The sequence below is a fragment of the Thamnophis elegans genome, chromosome 8 (genome assembly GCF_009769535.1).
Source record: "Thamnophis elegans isolate rThaEle1 chromosome 8, rThaEle1.pri, whole genome shotgun sequence".
NCBI classification, from domain to species: Eukaryota; Metazoa; Chordata; class Lepidosauria; order Squamata; family Colubridae; genus Thamnophis; species Thamnophis elegans.
The window spans coordinates 50,626,445-50,640,949 of NC_045548.1; the positions used below are offsets into that span (position 1 = coordinate 50,626,445).

Genomic DNA, 14,505 nt, shown 5'->3' on the forward strand with positions numbered 1-14,505 from the left:
CCAAATGTTAAATGTGGAATGGAATGCCACATTTAATGCCACATCTTTTCATCTCAAATTCAGATGGGATCTTATTAATCTGTAAAACCCAGCTCCAGAAATGACCCATGTACTGTAAATTGCTAATACCAAACTAGGATTAAAATATGAAAGAAGGCAGTTAATATAAGAAGAGGAGTAAAAGGAGATGCTACTGTTCATTTAAGCATTTTAAAATCTTGAACTCTAAACAAATGGACATTAGAATGGGTGGGTAGGTAATTCATTCTTGTTCTTAAGCTTACAATCTAGGAAACCTTTTAAAAGGAAAAACAAAGATAAACTGGTGGTAAGATAAGAGTGGTAAGAAGTTGTAGCGCAAACAAAGATAAGAGTGGTAAGAAGTTGTAGCGCAGAGGTGGTATCCAGCCAGTTCTGACAGGTTCTGGAGAACTGATAGTGGAAATTTTGAGTAGTTTGGAGAACTGGCAAATAGGCTGGCCCTGCCCCCGCTGCCTCCCAGCTGATCTTCTGAACAAGCGAACCGAGCTGGAAAGCAGGTTAGTGGGTTGGGGAGAGAATGGGGATTTTGCAGTATCCTTCCCCTGCCACACCCACAAAGCCATGCCCACAAAGCCATGCCACGCCCATCAAGCCATGCCCACAAAACCAGTAGTAAATTTTTTTTTGAATCCTACCACCATTGCAGTGGTATGTGGGAATGATCTTGGGAGTCAGAGGGAAGAACCACAGCCAGGAGAATGATTGGATAAGAGATGGCTTGGCTAACAAAAAGAAGGTAGGTTTGGCAAACATCTCAGAAGGAACCCTCTCTAGTTTCTTGGGCTGTAAAGGCAAAGGGGGAAAATGTATTTTCTGATTTGCAAGCTACTGATAATGTAATCCTACAATAAAGCAGAAGTAGTTCATCTGGGAGTGCTTCCTATCTGGAAAACTTACCAGGCTGGCAGAAGTCATGCACAACTAATCTTAGAAAGTTTGTATTTCTGTTATATTTTCTTCAGAGGAATCGGAAATGGAATGGTAATCAGTGATAGACTACAAAAATGTGTTAAACATTAGCCTAAAACAAGGACATATATATATTCAGTTTTAGAAGAAAGGTGGCACTTTGCAATTGTCACCTGCAGGCTTTGTCTTCAATCCTGTGAAATCCTCTGCCATAATCTTCAATGAATGCATAACAAACATCCCATATTGCCAGCTTGCTAAAAATTCAAGTGTTAGCAACTGTAAGTATCAAATTTCACAGTTAAGATGGAACTATGGAAGTGGATTAATATGCCCCAAAGCCTCTTAAAACAAGTATTAATTAGGAACACTAATTCAAGATACTATCATTTTTAAGATGCTTTATGGTCAAGCAGTTGCTAGGCAATAAAAGCTGTTCTAAAGCCAGTACTTGAAGTACAGACTGTATCCTAAGATGCATGCCTTGCAAATGCCAGCCAGCTAGCAGAAAGCACTATCTAGTCTCAGCAAATTGTTGTACAATTGGTATAATGTATAAATAATATATATATAATAAAACATGTGGCATAGACACACACACACACACACACACACACACACACACACCACAATCTGTACTATGACAAGGTCTCTTGTGGGGAAATAAAGAGTCTGCCAAATACAACTTGTGTGAAGGAACTGAAAAAGATAGATCTTTTCCCTCTGAGACCTTGTAGATTTGTAATTGTTGAAACTCCCATAATTGTGAAGACATGGCATCCAGCTGGCCAGGAATTCTGAAATTAGAATCCCAATATGTTTGCAATGTACACCTTGGAGAATAGTGTTATAAGAGAGATTAATACTAGAGGTATTTTGCTTAGAAAACCACCAGTGACTTAAGTTAAAACTGGAAATGGGTTTAAATGGAATCTCCAAACTTCATAAGTACGCAAGAGTGTCTATGGGTATATGTGATATAATTTCATAATGCAATCATGTAGTTCGTTTGATGGTGTATTCTGGACACCTATGTGAACTTTGAAAGCTGGTGGAAAAGAAAAGTGCCTCTCTATCTGTTGAGATCCTAGTAATAATGATCAATGATCCTTTGAGATCCAGTCAATATTTTGTACAGTGTAAATAATAATAAAAGCACTTATATATTGCTTCATAGTGCTTTTACAGCCCCCTCCAAGAGGTTTACAGAGTAAGCATATTGCCCCCAACAATTTGGGTCCTCTTTTATCAACCTAAGAAGGATGGAAAGCTGAGCCAATCTTGAAATGGAGAGACTGGAATTGTCAAACTGCCGGCAGGTGGCAATCAGCAGAAGTAGCCTACAATATTGCATTCTAACCACTGAGCCACCACTGCTTTTACATATTATGTAAGTATTGCTCTTACATATTACATAAGTATTGTAATATGACTGAATGACCTCAAGATATTTTTACCTGGCTCACAACTTTTTTCAAAAGATTGTTCCAATGCAATGGTTTTCTAATAGAAAAAGTTTTATCTAGATATCAAAGGAAAAATTAGCAGCAAAATTAGCAAGGAATATTGCGGGTGGATTTGCACACACAGTTATAGCTGATCTTAAGGCATTTCTATAAAGTTCTTGCCATTAATGGTAATTCGTGATGTAAATGTTATTAATATCCTGGCATTTACAATGAACATGTTCCTGACTCATGTAACTTAGAGCTCTGTGTCATGCTGAAGCCATTGTGCTTGAACTGCATTATGCACACCCAAAACAGAGCTAATTTAGTCTTTTGTTCACACCGCTCAGCTGAGAACTGTATGAGCCCATTCTAAGTAATGAAAGGCCTGGCTGAACTAGCTGAATCTCACTGAATCCAAAGTTTAGAAGGAAAATGAATGAGATTGATTAAAGTTTCCTGCAAATTCAACTCCTGCTATCCCTGTTTTTGTGAGATCTATAATCTGCCACTGCCTTCTTCTCTTTTTGTTTCCTTTTTGTTTTACTTCCCAGACTGGTTTATGTAGTTAGAATTTTTTAACATACTCCCAACCAGGGGTGGGATTCAGTCAGTTCGGACCGGTTTGGGCAAACCGGTTGCCATGATTTTGCACAATTTGGAGAACTGGTAAAATCAACCACCAGCTAGCCCAACTCACCCCACCCTGCCCTGCCCTATATATTAGCTTCCCTTTGCTACGTGGTCCAGACCATCCAGCTAATCTTTGTGCCTTGCCTGCTCAGGTCACCAAAGGTAAGCATGCCACCTGGTCACCCTTCGCCTCAGGTGGGGGCCCAGGGAAAGCCACACACATACATGCGCACACACTCACATTTTCGACTAACTGGTTTTTAAGTGGGTTGAATCCCACCACTGATCCCAGTCAACTACTAACCACATCTGATCTTTTCTATCTTTAGATTTTTGAGAATAGCCTATAGGATTCAATATGTTGGAAATTACTACTGAGGTAGTTCAGACAGGAAGCATGCCTAGATGAGCTAATTCTACTTTATTGTAAGTTACGTTAACCGAATCTTGTAAGTCTGAAAATACATTTCTTCCTCATTGCCTTTATAGCCCAAGAAAATGATAAGTGTTCCTTCTCAGACATTTATCTGCCCCTATTCCTTATGTGAACTAAGCTGCTTCTTATCCTACCATTCTCTTGACTGAGGCTCTTTCTCTGTCTCACTCAGGGTCCTTTGCATTTACCATTAGGTCTATTTAGGATTATCCTCAATCTGGCCTAATTGTGTATTGGAATTGCTACTCTTACCTACCTTGCTTCCACACTTGCCTGTGAATCAGTCTTGATCCCTGATGTTTATATGGACAAGTCCATATCATTTCCTTAGCACCACTTTATAAATGTTTTAGAGTGGTGTGGTGATCTAGAGGTGGAGCTCTCATCTCAAAATCAGGAGGCTGTGAGTTTGATCCTAGGTAGAGGCAGATGTTTCTCTCTCTGAGCACTATGAGATTATATCTGCTGAATATAATTCCTCATTGGCAACAGGAATGGCATCTGGCCAGTAAACAATGAACTCCATTCAGTTGCCTAGACTCAACCCCGCAAGGGATTACGGGGTCATTAAAAGGAGATGAGTGGTTTGCTACTGTCTTCTTCCTAGGGCTAAGAGAAAATGATTGGCCATGGTCACCCAGCTGGACTTCATCACGCATAAGAAGGCTGGAACTTAGATGTCCTATTTTTAGTTCTTAACCATAAGATCAAACTGTCTGATGTTTCAAACTAGCCTGCCTGATGTTATACAGTTTGGTTCCTTCTTTGCCTTTAAATTTTTTGGTTCTGCTAGCAAATTTTAGTACAAGACCTTGGAGACAGCTGGCAGCTGCAGAGTGTATTTTCAGATGGAAGAAGAGAATTTCAATGACAGAAATGAGTCATGTCTTATCTGAATAGTTTTCAGGCAAAATTAGAATTATAAGGACATCTCAATGTCCAGATCAAACCATAATATCCCAGAGTTTAAAAAAGACATTGCCTACACATGTGCTTCCAGGAAAAAAAACCTGAACTATAGAAATTTATAAATGACATAAAATAAAAGTAATTTCTGATTCCTCCTGCTAGAACACTGTCTCTGAAGATTAGGTAGTTTATTACAGTATATGAAAGGATTGTTCTTATTTTTAATTAAAATATCAGAAAGAAAAACAGATTTTTGAGGTTTAACTTTCTGCATTAGTTTGACTTCAGTTAATAAATAAAAAAGAGATACCCATATTTTTGGAGTATAAGACGTAGCAAGGTTTTGAAGAGGGAAAAAAATTTTTTGCACTCTGCAAACCTCCCAAAAACGGCCTGTTTTTCACAAAAACGGACCCGTTCCCCTCTCCTCCAAAGGCAAGAATAGCCGTTAGGGAACTTGCAGAGTGTTTATGCCCCTCCCAAACAAGAAAAAAACAGCCTATTTTTTTCACAAAAATTGGCCCATTTTTCATTAAAAAAAAGGGCACGGATAGACCTTAGGAAGCTTATAGAGTGCTCCTGGGAGAAGGGGGGGGTTAAAATTGAGCAAAAAGGGGGCGGGTTTTTGCTCATTTCTGCCCTCTCCATCCCCCACGAGCTCTCTAAAAACTTCCTAGAGGCTATGTACGGCCATTTTGGTGAAGGGAGCAGGGTTTCAGGAGGCAGAAAATGCTGTATTCAGTGTATAAGATGCACCCAGATTTTCAGCCTCTTTTTTGAGGGAAAAAGGTACGTCTTACACTCTGAAAAATACGGTAAATAATCACAACACTAAGCTTAGGAAAAACTTTGTAAAGATCTGCATCTTTTTGCTAGATTTCTTGAGTAAGCAGGCACTTATATACGTGCACAAATGAAAAGATGACTCACCTCTAAGATCAAATTAATTAAATCACTGTATCAAACAAATCCTTCTAATAAGCAACAAATGAGCAAGAAGGAACAAGAAATAATATTAGTACATTCAAAACTGCAATGCAATGCAGAAAATTTAATTCTTCCCAAGCTATGATTCAGTGAAATTGAATCCTAAGAAGCATATTCTGATGATATTAATGAAAACTTCCATATATTGTCTGTCTGTCTGTCTATCTCTAGCATCAGTTTCAGGGACAATTTTCTCTGGATTTGCAGTATAAAGAATGAATGCTTGCCACAGTTCCATCTAAAATGTATATCCAAATTTATCATTTAATTTGGTCTTTGGACCTCATATTTTTTTGGTGGTGGCTAACCTATTATATGAACTGGTTCTGTTCATTTACCTTTGATCCCTCTTATGAAGGCCGGGAGGAATTATGTATTTATGATCAGAGTCAAAAATATCCATTTCTGCTATTATAATAAAAATGTTAGCAACCTCTGAGCCAAGGTGGCGCAGTGGTTAAATGCAGCACTGCAGGCTACTGCTAGATCAGCAGGTCAGCGGTTCAAATCTCACCGGCTCAGGGTTGACTCAGCCTTCCATCCTTCCGAGGTGGGTAAAATGAGGACCCAGATTGTTGGGGGCAATATGCTGACTCTCTGTAAACCGCTTAGAGAGGCCTGAAGGCCTATGAAGCGGTATATAAGTCTACTGCTATTGCTATTGTTCTGAAACTTCCATTAATATCCAAGTTTCATCCTTATAGCTAGGTAAAACAATTATTAAATTACATATTTAATTACTATTACTATTTTTATCTATAATGTAAACAAATTATGTTGCAGTTATGTTGCAATGTATGACTCCATTTATATACAAAATACATGAGCTGCTAAATATGGAGTCACATCCTTTGATAAGATGCATTGAAAACAGCAAGAAAAAGAGAAACAGACCAATATTTTTTACAGCAATTAAAACATCCCTCAAAAGTAATGAAAGAAAAGAATGACCCACTTGGGATGAAATGGCTGAAGAAATGTGCACTTCATTCTCTCTAGTCACTGAACATTGAAATACATCCCTTTGTGGTGTGAACCTGTGACCTCCTTCAATTCAGTTGTGTATCATGCCAATCCTTCTTCTTCCCCTTTGAGACACCAAACATAAAAGTAAAATCAAAAGGTTTGCAGAGATGATTTCAGAGTAATCTTTTCATAATTGTGAGTGTGTAGGAGTGTACTATTAAGATCTTCACTTCTCTTTCATTGGATAGGTAATTGTATTCTTTTTCAAAAGTAGCCATCCATTAGTCTGGCTCAAAATAATTAGCTGAGTCCTGCCCTTCATCATAATTGTATGTTTTGCAAGATCTTCTCTCTTAAACTGAAAGTCCTTAACTGGTCAAACAAAACGATCTAGCAAAAATAAAATCTGCAATCATTCCACTGACTTTTGCTGTAATATTATACTGTAGCAACATTGAAAAACAGGGTAAGGTCAAGAGTGAAATTCAGCAGGTTCTGACAGGTTCTGGGGAACCGGTAGTGAACATTTTGAGTAGTTTGGAGAACCAGCAAACACCACCTTTGGCTGGCCCCAGAGTGAGGTAGGAGTGGAGATTTTGAAATATCTTTCTTCCAGGAGTGAGGAGGGAATGGAGATTTTGCGGTATTCTTCCTCTGCCACGCCCACCAAGCCACACCCACAGAACCGGTAATAAAAAATTTTGAATTTCACAACTGGGTAAGGTTTTTTTCTCCAATGGAATTAATAGAAATCTGTAGGTCAAGAAAGTTCTAGATATGTACCACTATCTCTTTTGCCCTCAACAAGTTACTAATTGATGGATGGTGGTTCATTTCAAGACTTGTGCCATATCTTTAATGTAGGAGTCTGTGTGCTAAACTGTCCCTGTATAATTGCACCCTTCAGGACTTAGTTATAAGCAATAGATGGTTGTGGCATACATTTAAAACCAGAAAAGACAGGTTTATAATGCATGCTAGCTACTAGAGCTTCCAATACCCCACATTTCACCTTTATTTTAGCCTTACAAAAATAAAATTGTTTCTTGGTCAAATGGAAGGAAGAACTGTTCTAGATGTCTGTAACCACAGCTTCCATTTTTGTTTCTGTAGAATGACTCTTGAGGAAGTACATACAGAATTTCAGCCTAAATTGTCACCAATCAGTGGCTTGATTTTATTCCTAGCATTAATATTACATCACAATGTCTTGGGTTTTTGATTATCATATATGAGCCAACCTATACATTGTAAGTGTACATTCTATTACTGATTTATTCAGTAAGTTATAGAGAAACATTTTTCTGGCTTTGTTTTATGTGTGAATGCAGTCATTTCTTTTCACCTTAATCTTATTTCATAGTAGGGAAGGAATTCTTTTAAATAAAGGGCAGAAATATAGCAACATAAATATTTCATTACAATTATTGTAAAGTATCTTTTCCTTTCATTTCTAATAGCAGTTGAGACTATATCTCTGATATATTTTTCTTATATAGAAAAACCAGGAAATATTACGCACTTTAAAGACAATATCTATACTTATGAAAACATTACAGAATGTATTCACTTTTTTGTCTTTTTATCACCTTGCTAATTTTTGCAACATTTAATTACTGCATTGCTACTTTTTCTCTATCACCATTTTGTTTTCTATCATCATTAACACCACATCTATTATTATTCAAAGAAATGAGGAGGATAATAGACGCCATGACAAAATGCAAATGAAAAGCATTTTACAGTATGGAATGGTGCTATATACATGATGTCTTGCTTGTTCTTTCATTGGGTCGGAAGATTATTTTACATTGAGTATAATGTAACACAATGGGTGAAGTGTGTGTGTGTTTGTGTGTATGTGTGTGTGTGTGCTATTAGCAGACAAATATGATGAAGATGGCTTCAGATAATGAAATAACAAGATTTTCAAAGCTCTCAATTTTTCAAAAATGCAGTTCCACATGAAAATGATTTGAGATCTCTGCAGAAGATTCAGGATTTCTCTGGCTTCATTAAATAAAGAAATTCATCACATCTATATTTTAACACTGGACATATTGAAGGATATTTTTGAACAATGGATTCAGAAATTAATTTCAAGAGCATCTGTCTTTATAGATAGACTGTGTGCAAAAGATGTTATGAAAGAGGAACAAGTTATAACTGACAAGACTGAGACTGATCTGAAAATGGGTTATAATAGGCCACAAGAATGATACAGAAAAATTTGCTTCATTGGACATATAAAGGAAGCTAGATGACATCTTAATTATTAAAAGAGAACTACAAATAAGAAACCAAGTGGGTGACCTCGATAATTTCCCCATGTTGGATTTTAGAAAGAGGCTTGTTAAAGCTTTAAAGAATATGATGAGAAGGACAAAGAAAAAAATGTAAAGAAACCAAGCTGAAGGGACTAAAGATTAAGTTGCTTAAAAGTAAAAGGAAGGAATATGAGGTTGGTTAGTTTGATCAAGATTAAAATAGATAAGGGTCTGGAGCCCCAAAAATTAAAGGGGAGAATGAAGACATAGAAGATAAAGACAAGACAATAGATGAATTTATTAATGGAGCAAATGTGGGTGAAAGTGGAAAGAAGGAAATATGGAAAAGGGAATTCGATGAATTGGAGCTCTATTCTAGATTCCAAGATACAGAAGAAAAAAAATGGTAATGATCATGGATTTAAGAAGAGAATTTTTTTCAGAAGCAAGATTGACAACCAAAGACAAGCTAATTTTAGTAACTTTAGTAGCAACTGGTGGGCAAGGAGATTATCTGAGAGACCCTTCAAGCAACAAAGTGCGGAGAGAAGTCTATAAAAATTTATAAAAGTGATAAAAAAAAGATTGACACCACAATTGGCAAGAGAGATAAGACTGTTTTGTTACTGGAAAGATATAGGTTGACAATGAAAGTTGATAATAAAAAATTAGTTGATTTTGGTGATCAATAAGTAGGAATTTAGTAACTCCTAGATTGTTTTAGATTGTTATTAAATGTTTATTGTTAACAAATAATTAACTATAATAACAATAATGAAATGATAATGGATACAGCTTAATGATATATATATATGTATTGGCAAACTAGTAAAAGAAATTTGGATATAAATTGCAAAATGTGACCTGGGAAAAAGACCTATAAATCTTATTAACAAATTTTTCTTTAGATCTTGTCATAAAGGTGTAAAGTTTTTTTTAGGGGGGGGGGTGTCTGACGAGAGGAGATGGGACATAAATAGTAAATTATTTTTAGCCAATTATAATAACAACAAGGAAATGTCAATGGACATTGTTTAGTAATATATACATGCTATGGTATTGGCAAAAGTAACCTGGATATAAATTCTAAACAGTGAGTTGCGGGATGGGGGGGGAAGGGGGAAAAGGTTTAGAAACTTTATTAATTGACTTTTACTTAAAAGATGTCATAAAGATTTAATGTTATTGGAGGATTTTTTGAAATAGCTAATGAATGCCATTATGTGGTTGTATCTTTAAATATGAATGATTTGAGGTAAAAGTACGTTCAAATAATTGTAGTCAAATGAGAATTGTGGTATATTGATAGTAAGATATACAAAGATTTTTTATTTAAAGTGTATAATCTAATGTGAATTGTAAGTAATGACTGTGGAAGAAATGCATGAAAATTATCTGTAACCAATCGACCCGCTTTCTACAAGATGAAATGAAGGATGATTCTTTTTTTGTGTTTTTGTTCAATTAAAATAAAAAAAACTTTTTTTAAAAAAGAGATAAAAATAGATACGTTGTTTACTCTGGTAGCCTTTAATGGACTTTTGCTTGGCTTTAAAGATTTGTTTATAAAGAAGAGATAATAAATGGGGAGGAGAGATAATTTGTTTTATTTTAAGAGAAAGTGATACGTTTTAAAGATTGTTTATATTTGTGATGAAGGGGGAAATCATTTCTTTATATATTTCTTTTCTTTTTATTATAGTTTTCTTTTTCTTTTTCTATTTATTATTTTTTTATTTTCTTATATATTTCTTTATATTTTTATCTTCATAATTATATTTTAATTAAATTACTATTAACAACAGAATTTCATCAAATTGCTTGCCTTCAATAACTTAGGTAATATGATTATTGGTTGTAATTTTTTCAAAAACTCTTCCTATACTTAGTTATTGTTAGGGAAAGCAATTTCATCCACTACAGCAGTGGCTGCCAACCTTTCGGGCATCAGGGACAGGTTCCATGAAGACAAGTTTTTCTGTGGACCAGAAAGGGCATGGTTTTGCATGCTGCCTGCATCCATAGATGGGGCTTCACTTGTTTGCGTGGCCCAATTGCTGGCATTCCATGCTCTGGTGCCAGTCCATGGACCAGGATTTGGGGACCCTTGCACTATAGGAAGTAGACCAAGTGGCAACACTGAAGCCCCAAGATATATCCTGACTGCTCCATGGTTTGATTTTTAAACTCTATGCCTAGAGATATAGAAATTGCTAGAAATTTGAGCGTCTAAGAATATGAACACCATTTGTTTTTCAGGATGTGCCTCATAGTATTCCAAAGTGTCCAGGATTATTCTCATATTATCTTTCATTTGTCTCTGGCAGAAATCCATTTTGATCTGGATGAATAAAGTTATTAAAGTATCTTTTGAGTCTTTCTGCCAGTATTGAGGCAAATATTTTATAATCTGAATTTAGCAGAGAAATTGGTCTATAATTCTTAATTTGCTGTGAGTCGGTGTACTCCTTTGGCACCAGTGTTATATATGCTTCTGACCAAGATTTGGGTATCTTCATCTTTAACATGGCTTCGTTCATAACTTCTAACAATGGGAGATACAACAACTCCTGCAAAGTCTTATAAAATTCCACTGGTAGTCCATCTTGACCTGGATCTTTTCCATTGTTTTGTTTTTTTAAGGACTTCAACTAATTCCATCATCGTTATATTACCTTCTAGCATCATTTCAGTTTCTTTAGTTATCTGGGGTAAATTTGCTTTTTGCAAATATTGTTTAAATCTTTCCTCCTCTATCTTCTCTTGTTCATATAATTTCCCATAGTGTTCTTGTATAATTTTTTCTTATCTCTGTTGCCATAACAAATTTGCCCTTGGTCATCTATTAGTTGCATTATTTTACTTGATTCTCTCTCTTTTTTCAATTTATACGCTAGCCATCTCCCTGGTTTATTTGCATTTTCAAAATAATTCTGTTTAGCACTTCTAATTTTTTGTGCTAATTCCTCCTTTTCCATTAGCCCTATTTTATGTTTAGTTGTATCCATTTTTACTTTAATATCTTTTTTTGTGGGGCCTTCTGTAGCTCTTTTTCAAGTATCTTGTAGTCATCATCCAGTATTTTAAAAGCTTGTCTTTTCCTAATATTTCTTTTTCTTATATAGTCTATTATCAGGTCTCTGGCATAGGCCTTCATTGTGTCCCAGAGATTCTGCATTGATGTGTCCTCTTTTTTATTTTCTTTGAAGAAGAACGTCAATTCTTTCTCCATTTTCTGTACAAAATCCTTTTCTTTTAATATAGTATTATTTAAAGTCCATCTCGATCTTCCCCTTTGTCCTTTCCACTTAATTGTCATTGGATTGTGATCTGCCCAGGTACTTTTTTCTATGTCAATTTCCTGTATATCACAAATCAATTCCACTGAGATCCATATCATATCTAATCTGGACCATAATAAATGTCTATTTGAGTAGAAGGTATATTGTCTATTTGTGGGATTTCTTTCTCTCCATACATCTTTTAACTCTATTTCATCAGTCATTTTAAAAAAGGATTTAGGAAGAGTCTTTCTATTTAGTTTTGTTGTTTTTTGTGTTTTATAGTCCATATTCTGATCTACAATTCCATTAGAAATTTCACGAAATGAATAGTGTTTTCTCTTATTTTCTTCCCCATAGCTCTTTGGGCTTCATGACTTCTCATTTTATTCTGGTTGTCCTGAAGGAGAAGTGGAAATTTCCCTAGTTCTTACTTATAACTGTGACACACCTACAACTTGAGGGCCTGTTAATTTATTATTTTATTAATAAATAATTAGAGGAAATAATATAAGATGTGGATTAACTCCAGACCTCTTAGCCTATTTGTGTCTTTGCCTACTAGAAGGAACAACTTCTCTAACACCTTGGAAAGATCTAGAGGAATCCACCACAAACACTCCATTGGATAACAACAATGGTTTCTTATATAGAGTAATTGTCACTTTGACTCATCTCAGATACCTTTCAAGTCAGGGGTGAAATTCAGCAAGTTCTGACAGGTTCTGGAGAACCGGGAGTGGAAAATTTGAGTAGTTCGGAGAACTGACAAATACCACCTCTGGCTGACCCAGAGGTAGGAATGGAGATTTTGCAATATCCTCCCTCCAGGAGTGGGGAAGGAATGGGGATTTTGCAGTATCCTTCCCCTGGAGTGGGGTGGGATTAGAGATTTTGCAGTTTCCTTCCCCTGCTTCGCCCACCAAGCCACGTCCCCAGAACCAATAGTAAAAAAAAATTGAATTTCACCACTGTTGCAAGTGAACCCATTATTCAAATCAAGGAAGGTTATGGGATATTTTGCTTAAGCTGTGGTTAGAAGTGTCTGGACCAGTGTGTGGAAGTAACCAACATTTATCCTAGTAATAAACACATCCAGAGGTTGTCAACTTGTATTATAATGAAGTAGAATGAAATAATTAATAGAGAATTGTTGGATGGCTTTGCTTTGTCCACATTTTGACCATTGTGCAACTTTATAACTGATTAATTATTCTCTTACTTTTGTTTCCTATACTAAATTGTATAAAAATGACCTTGCCTCATTTTTTGTGTGCTTCTTGGGTAGAAGCCCAAAAGGATCCTCTTCTGTTTCTATACAGAACTAAAATAGTTTTTTTTTATTTCCTTGATCCTGTGTGGACATTGGCTTCTTTATACAGGCTTCCTGTGTGCCTAAACGATCTTTAGGACAGCAGTTCCCTTTCCATATCCAGCAGTTTATCATTTTGATGGTGGGAAAAGAGATTCCTGGGTTAATCTAGACTAGAGGAAAATTCCCACAGAGGCCAGTGAGAGAAGGGTGAAGGCTGAGAGAGAGAAATGACATTGTGTCAACAGAATAAACTACTCTCCTGATGTGAGCAACTGACATCACACCCAGAAGGAAAGGCCAGAAGAAGCAAAATTTGGGGAAAGAGAAAGGCAGAGAAGAGAGGGAAGAGATAGTAAAAGCAATAAACATTACTTTACAGATAAGCTGTAAAGTAATAAAGGAGTTAAGTATTAAAAGAGATATATAATCAAGAAAACATGTAATAGGAAAGATGAAGAATTACTGTATGTAGAAGTGCAAAAAATGCTACTGAGCACAGAGAAAATCCCAAAATTAAAAACCAAACCCTGACTAAAAAAATAATTAAAATCGAAAAAGGAGCAAAACCTTAGAAATATAAAGGGAAAACATTTAAAAGCAACCTAGATAAGAAACTACGCCTTAATATTTAAGTATCCATTACACTTTGTATATAATTTTACAACAAATCACCTTCTGTAACAAAAGACTTATTTCTTCCTAGTAGTAATTGTCCCTTATAAAAGAAACCTTCTCTAGTTTCTTAAAAATGACTATGTCATACTAGGTTTTTTTGTTTCAAATATGTTACTTCCTCAACACAAATAAGTATATTATTTCCAAGTCATTTGATGTCTAATCACATAATCTTCCTGTCACACAAGGCTGGGAAAGAAAGAAAGAAAGAAAGAAAGAAAGAAAGAAAGGAGGGAGGGAGGGAGGGAGGGAGGGAGGGAAGGAGGGAGGAAGGAAGGAAGGAAGGAAGGAAGGAAGGAAGGAAGGAAGAAGGAAGGAAGGAAAATTATACAGGCAGCACACAAAGCTATAAATGGTCTGGATTAGTCTTTCTGGTGTGACTCAAGAAAGGGATCTGTGTGCTCTCTGACAAGGAGAGCTGAAAGAATCTGTGCAGCCCTGGACAGCTAATAATGTGGCCCCATAATATTGGAAATTTTGAATGTGATTGTGATTTTTATATATATTAACTATATTACATATTTTATATGCAGTGCAAGATAATTTCTCTTCACTCAATATGACCCAGGCAAAACCAAAAAGCTGGACACCCAGGGTCTAGTTAGTGCTTTACCCCCAGAATCTATCTATCGATCAT

At 35.9% G+C, this 14,505-nt stretch overlaps 1 long non-coding RNA gene across 1 annotated transcript; it reads left to right on the forward strand.

The window, feature by feature from the left end:
• Positions 1-669: 669 nt before the first annotated feature.
• On the forward strand, positions 670-8,806 carry LOC116512098. Its single transcript, XR_004255811.1, has 2 exons — positions 670-778; positions 6,947-8,806. It is a non-coding gene; the product is annotated as an uncharacterized LOC116512098 (long non-coding RNA).
• The last annotated feature ends 5,699 nt before the right edge of the window (positions 8,807-14,505 follow it).